At 35.4% G+C, this 7157-nt stretch overlaps 1 pseudogene; it reads right to left on the reverse strand.

The window, feature by feature from the left end:
• LOC115301816 overlaps positions 1 to 562 on the reverse strand; it is a 10930-nt pseudogene extending 10368 nt beyond the window's left edge.
• Between the last annotated feature and the right edge of the window lie 6595 nt (positions 563 to 7157).

Here is a 7157-nt window from a genome sequence, read left to right on the forward strand (position 1 = left end):
TTGGCACTATCGCCATCACTGCCGTCCAAAAGAATCTTCCTCTGTTTTACCACAGCCTTTGATGCTGCTTTCCTTTTCCCTTGAACACCAGGAAGATCATCTTCCTCAGTAATCTTACCCAAGTCTAAATAATCGCTGGCTACACTGCAATTGGAGATATGAGGGGCCTTACTCATTGTCTCAGTTTCACGACTGTCACGTTTTTCAATGCTTTCATCTCGAGCCTCTTCTGCATCAGCTGGAAGTTCCTTCACTGATAAAGCGAGTGCGACTTCTAAGTCTCGCTGGTAGAGCTTGTCATCTAAAGCCATCCTTTTTTTAGGAGTTTTCTCTTGCGGGATGTCTTCTTTCTGGAGATTTTTCAGTTTAGGTTTCCTTGTTTCTAGTTTTAACTCCTTTGGTGTTGCTCTGGGTTTTTTATTTGAAGGTGCGGTTGCAGAAATAAAGTCATCATCACTGTCAGAGTCCTCAAATTGTGAGTAATTGACTGGTTTCTTATGCCTCACAGGCCGCACCATGGCCCCGTCCAAGGCTGTAAATATGCAGCTTTCAAGTTCTTCAGGGCAGCAGTACCAGTTTCAATTCCCGCCCAAAAGCAGGCACTAGAGCTCTCCCTGGATTGTTTTTCAGGGAAGACTTTCCATCCTCTTCCAATGAAGGAGGGAGGGAGTATTGGTTTAGTAAATCTGGTCAACTCATAATCAAGGAATCAAAGGGATGACTATTAGAGACATATTATCCCAATATCTGTAACCTGGCTTTTATACAGCCAGTTTTCCTTCTTGATTTAGAAGAAGCTGATCTTCTTCTAAATCTATCTATGCCTGTGTTTCCTTATCACTAAGCCTATCTTCCAGTACACAGTGATTATCAAAAAGGATTTGTGGCAAATGCATTTTTTTAGAACGTTATTATCTGTTATATACTGACTTAAGATAATACACTTTGAAGTGTACAGGTGAGGGAAATTCCCCATGGCTGACCACTTAAGCATAAAGATGGAGGTGTTTTTCCCAGAAGTGTCATGCAGAGTGTAGTGAATTGACCAATGACAGTTTTGTAAATGAATCACTGGCCATGCATGATCAGTACCTCTGAGTTAAGAGAAATGTTTATATTATTGGTTGCATTCACATGAGTGTCTTCTTTTTAAAATTGCATTGCAGTGTTCAGGTACAATTTGGTATTTGAGACATCTATGAGGAATTACATACCAGAAGTTTAAGAGAGAAATTGTTTTTGAAAGAAATAGATTGTATAAATAAGGATCTAAAAGATATATTTCTGATGATTTATCTTAAAGGGATTTTATCATATCTTTTCCTTAATTTTCTTTACATTTTATCTGAAAATATTCAACTCATTCTTTCATATTTTTGCTTTTACTATCAAGAAAGTATATATGTCTCACAGTAATATTATTTGTTTCAATCTACAAATGAAACTTCCTTTTGTTATAAAGAATGAACCTCCAATGTAGTCTAATCTTTAGATAAAAAGTACAATTTTTTCTGAACATTGCAGTGGAATGGATTATTGTTAATTCATTGAAATATGTTCAAACAAACAAAGAAAAAGGTAAAGGGATCTCTGAAATACTGGAATAAAACTTTATTTGCAGCTGGTTTGGAAGATGCTGGAGGCTAGGAAATGTTGAAGACAGTCGCATAGACTTTTCTTCCACTCATGGACCAACATAGTCTAGCATTTTCCCAGATGTCAAAGGACAAACTGACCTAGTTGTTTAATACCCTTTTCAGAAACTTCACAACCAGAGGTAGAAATAAAACAGAAAGCATGGGACTACATCCATTAGTGCAAAAACAAAACAAAAAATCCTAGATTAACAAAGATGATTGATTAAGCACATATGACATGATCATGTGAGTTGAATGGAAATGACCAGTGGAATATAAAAGTAAGGGATAACTTTTGCTAATTCTGATAACACATGGAGCAGGGGTTTTCTCACATGAGAAGCTGATGAATTTTGAGTTACTTGAATAAACAGGACTGAAATGGAGAAATGGTTGATTGGACACACAATCCTCTATGAATCAAATATAGGTAAAAGTACAAAAGACCTGGCAAAATCCATGTTAGCCACCAGCCTTTCCTCCTCTTCCTCCATCCAAAGTCAGCAGAACAGTATGGATCCTATTACTGCTTCTGGGAAAAACAATTGGTTCCAGGAGGTATGGCAAGCAGAGATGCCCAAAGTGGCATTTACTCCCTGCCTACTTGGCCCACTAGGTAAGAAGTAGGGCTCCTCTTTGGCGGGCTCTGAACAAATGTAACTATGCCAGGCAAAGAATGGTGGTCTCCTGCCAGCTAATTCCTGGCTACTACTTGCTGTCTTTGGCTTCAGATATTTCCTATTTCTCCCCAGGCCACTGTACCTCTGAACTAGCAAAGTATGATTACAGTAAATCTCAACTTTTCATATTTATGTGCTTTTATGCTAGAAAGGTTTGAACAAAGAGACTTATCCAGTCTTTGATAGTTCCCTGTCAGCTTCCAACTGTAGACAACAAGAGAATTTCCTTTGCCTCAGGTGTACCTGAGGAGACAGAAAAATCATCAGGCACATAGTTATGTACAAAGGAAGGGGACTGCTCTGAAACATTAGAACTTACTAAAAGAAACAGGAATACATTTTGAAATTTTTTATGTGTACTCATACAATTTTAAGAAACACTACATTTATGTAATCAAAATGGTCACTGATAAAGATTTTTTTTTAATGGTTGCCAAATTAAAAGCAATGAAGAGTGAATAAAGGTTTATATATTATAGCAAATTGATTTTAAGAGTTTGACATGTCTAATAAACTCTCCACGAGCCTAAATAAGGAGAAGCAGAGATTAAAATTATAAGGAGTGCCTGGGTGATTCAGTCGGTTAAGACCTGACTTCAGCTCAGGTCATGATCTCACGGTTCGTGGGTTTGAGCCCTGCGTCAGGCTTTGTGCTGACAGCTCAGAACCTGAAGCCTGCTTCAAATTCTGTGTCTCCCTCTCTCTTTTCCCCTCTGCTGTTTGTGCTCTGTCTCTCTCTGTCTCTTAAAAATGAATAAAAAATAAATGAAATAAATAAAATGATGAAACAAAAGGTTAAGTATTGAAAGAAGTAAAAAATGTATTATGCATATAATAGAGATCTCAGAAAGAGAAAGAGAAGCCAAAGAGATATGTTAATGAAAAGATATAGAAATTTTTAATGAGCTGAATAAAGTCTTGTGTCTGAAACTAAAATAGGCTTACTGAATATAAGCAAAATAAAAAGGGAAATTAATAGTATAAGCTTAAATAAAATGAAGTCAGTGACTTTTAAGACACTTTTGAATAAAAGAGAGGATTTCCCAATAGTCTTGATAGAGACTACACAGAAAATAAGAACAATAAAAGTTCAGTGTATGAAAGGTTATAGCAAAGGGTCAAAGCCATTCTAGAAGTATAAGTTACATGTTTTTATTATTAAACACAAATGAATAAAAATAAATGATTAAAAAACCTCAAAACATTTGAAAATGAGCCATCAAATTTAGGAAAAGGAAACTAATTAATACAAAAAGTAGAATAAGGTAATTAGAAATTGAAAATCTATAGACAATCATAAAAGCTAGAGGCTTTTAAAAATATTAAAATATATGTAATGTGCTGCTAAATCTGAACAAAAAAATTAAAATTAATATAATGATAGATCTATAAAAATTTTAAAGACATATAACTATGATAATATTAAAATATTAATGATGTGTAATATTTTATACAACATTAATGAATAAGATCACTTCCAAAATAATTAGAAAATCTCAAAAGACCAATATCTTCAGAAATAATTAAATATTTTGGGTTTTTAAAAGGCTCTTGTCCTGATAGTTTTATAGATGAATTCTTCTAAATTGTCAAGGAAGAATTAATATGAAAAGCATAGGAAAGAAAGAAAACTTTCTAATTCAGCTAATATATGCCAAACAGAAAAATCTTACAAAGTGCAAAAAGCTGCAGTTCCATCTCAATTATGACAAACAATATAGGCATTCACAGATATTAGTGAATTTAATACAATAGAATTTTAATATAATAACATCATGATTGAGTAGAAAATATACCAGAAAGTAAGAATGTTTTAAAGTCAAGAAATTTATGAAGCAGTGCATAGCAAGGTCAAGGAAGAAAATCTACATAAATAGTTGTTGGGTTTTTGGTATGGGGAGAGGGCAATAAATAATTCTCATTACCTTACTTGCCACTCCTTCTAGAATGCTGAACCAATTGAGATGTAGACAAAGGAGTTAAGCAGACAGAAAGTAAAATATCAGCTTTACAACTACTTACCTATTAGAAAATACAATAAAAATGAAAGACCTCATTCACAATGTCAACAAAATTATAAACTAGCTATGGATAAACTTAAGAAGTAATGAGCAGTAGTGTTTAGAAGAAAATTTACAACAGTCAGAAAATACCTAAATGGAAAGGCATATCACATACAGGGAAGGGAGGATTTAATTTTATAAAGCTATAGTTCTTCACAAAGTAAGTTATAATTTCAATTCTAATGTTATTTTTCTTTTTTCCCCTCCTTTTCTTACCTCTCCTCCCATTTCTTCTCCCTTGTTTATTCGCTACTTTCCTTTCTGAAAGTATGAGGAGCTTAGAAAGTTGTAAGCAAAAACAAAACAAAACCCTGAGATATTATAATGCTACAATAATTAAAACTGCTAGATAGTATGTGTGTGTACATATGTGAATGTTATTATGTTACATATGATGTTACATTGTTACTAGGATAAATAAATATTCTTTTGGGTTCCTGTACCCAATTCCAATGTGTGTGTGTGTGTGTGTGTGTGTGTGTGTGTGTGTGTGTGTGTGCAGGCTTCCCCACACCAACAAACAATTCTTAGATGTTGGCAGGGTGTTTCAACTCATCTCAATTCTGAAAGTACCTACCTAGAGATAGCATCAGATTCCACAGGTAAAGGTATCAGTCTCACAAAATAACCCTCCATTTCCGATGTCAGTAATAATCTCAGGTTGTTACCTGTACTCTGACCAACTGGCTATAAATCAGAGGTTTCCACTATCCCCTCCATGGGTTCAATTAATTTGCTAGAAGATTTCACAGGACTTAGGAAAATCAGTTACTCACTAGATTACTGATTTATTATAAAGGATATTAATGGTCATGAATCAACAGAAAGGTGAAGAGATACATGGAGGGAGGTCCTGAACTAAAGAACTTCTGTCCTCATGGAGTTTGGGATCTCAACTACCTCCATATTGATCTCAAACTTTCCAATTGACTAAATTTTTCTTTCCAACTTATCTCTTAACTAAAGGAAAAGATCCTGATGGCAATGTGTCCCCCGAAAGGAACTAAAACTACCCCCTCAAGTAAGAAAGACTTCCCTGAGTCAGTAAGCTCCTGTGTGACTGACCCTAAGACAACTATCAATTTGATCTTTACTGCCCACCTGCACGTACCCACCAACCTGTGCCCCATATAAACCTTTAAGCTTTGTCAGCACTTTAGAGACAGTTTTTGAAACACTGGTCCATTGTCTTCCTGGTGTTGCATTACTGAACTAAATTCCTTTCTTGTTTCACCACCTCTCTGTCATCTCTCTGCCTTTAGATTTTGTCAGTGGTGAATGGCTGGCCTGGTGTGTTTGGGACCATAGAGTCAGGTGCTTTTGCACCCCTGCACCCTGGCTACATAGTGGCACTTGAAAGCATTCTGGTTTGCCATCATGGCATCTCTATGAACCCCCTCCCTTTTGGGATTTTATGGAGCTTTATTACATAGGCATGATTGATTAAGTTATTGGCCTTCCGAGATTGATTCAACTTTAGCCCTTCTTCCTTCCAAGGAAATCAGCGAGTCGGGCTGAAATTTTCAACCCTCTATTCTATGCTTGGTACCCCTGGCAATCAGCCCCCAAACTCAGAGGTTTTACAGAAGTCTCATCTTCCCAGTTGTTCACAAGGCACCCATTTCTTTTCTATGGCTCTTAAGTATTTTGAAGAATTAAGGACAATTATTGTAACAAAAGATGCTTTCATTGCTCTTATGGATCTGGAAATTCCAAGGGATTTAAGAACTGTCAGCCATGGACTGTAGATAAATACCAAACATTTCCAAAAAATGTATTTTGGTCATCTGAATGACCAAATCTATGCATTTCTTATGAATTACAAACACAAATACAAATAATCCATATATTTTAGTTATAGTAGCATTATAATATCTTAGGATATATACATATATATGATGTTAATATGATACTATGTCACATATATGTATATATACATATATATACTGTATTATGTATATAAATAGGCAAAAGTAATAGTATAACACAAATTTCACACAGTAACATGGGTAAATGAATTTAAAGTCAGGTCACTAATAAGGATAAAGACTTCATATCAGGTTCTGCCTTGCCTGGAGGTAGAGCTTAGAATGGAAAGAATTACAAACCTAACAGGGGAGTGGATAGAGTTACCATCCAGTCCAAAAAGTACTGGGAGGAAGTAAGTTTGGCTCAAATAAAATCTTAACAGTTTTCACGGTATTTCTGAGAACTTTGTTTACTGAAATAGACAGATGTTGCATATCCAGTTACTCTTCAGTTAGCAAGTTAAGGTGCCTCTGGTTTGCATGTTTCTAAGGATTTTGTTTTATTTTGTTTTGTTTTCACCAAGCTCAATGTGCATGAAGAGGTTATAGTCTCAGAGCATTTTCTTAAACTATCACTCTAGAATGTTTAACCTCCATTTATGCAATAGTTGTTCCAGAAATTCCTAAAATGGCTCCTCGTGTATGCATAGCTTTTTGGTAATACGGGTTTTCTCTGGTTAAAATGATTGCCCTTTCAAAGTTGCTGACACCTATGGGAGAATATTTGACAAGAGGTGCATATGTAATGTAACAAACTACCTAGATGAAATTGTTTAAGAACAAACTGTAGTACTTGAAGAACTGGTGGTCAGACTATGTCACAGAATTGGGCCTTGATGCGGCACTCTCTGAACAGCACTTTTATGAAACGATCAGTGAATTTTTTCATGTTTAAATGTTGATTACCAGCCAGTGATATGTTCAGCTTCTCTTTGCCTGTAGGAGATGGAGTTTTGCAAATGTGTTTCA

The sequence above is a fragment of the Suricata suricatta genome, chromosome 1 (assembly GCF_006229205.1).
Source record: "Suricata suricatta isolate VVHF042 chromosome 1, meerkat_22Aug2017_6uvM2_HiC, whole genome shotgun sequence".
Lineage (NCBI taxonomy): Eukaryota > Metazoa > Chordata > Mammalia > Carnivora > Herpestidae > Suricata > Suricata suricatta.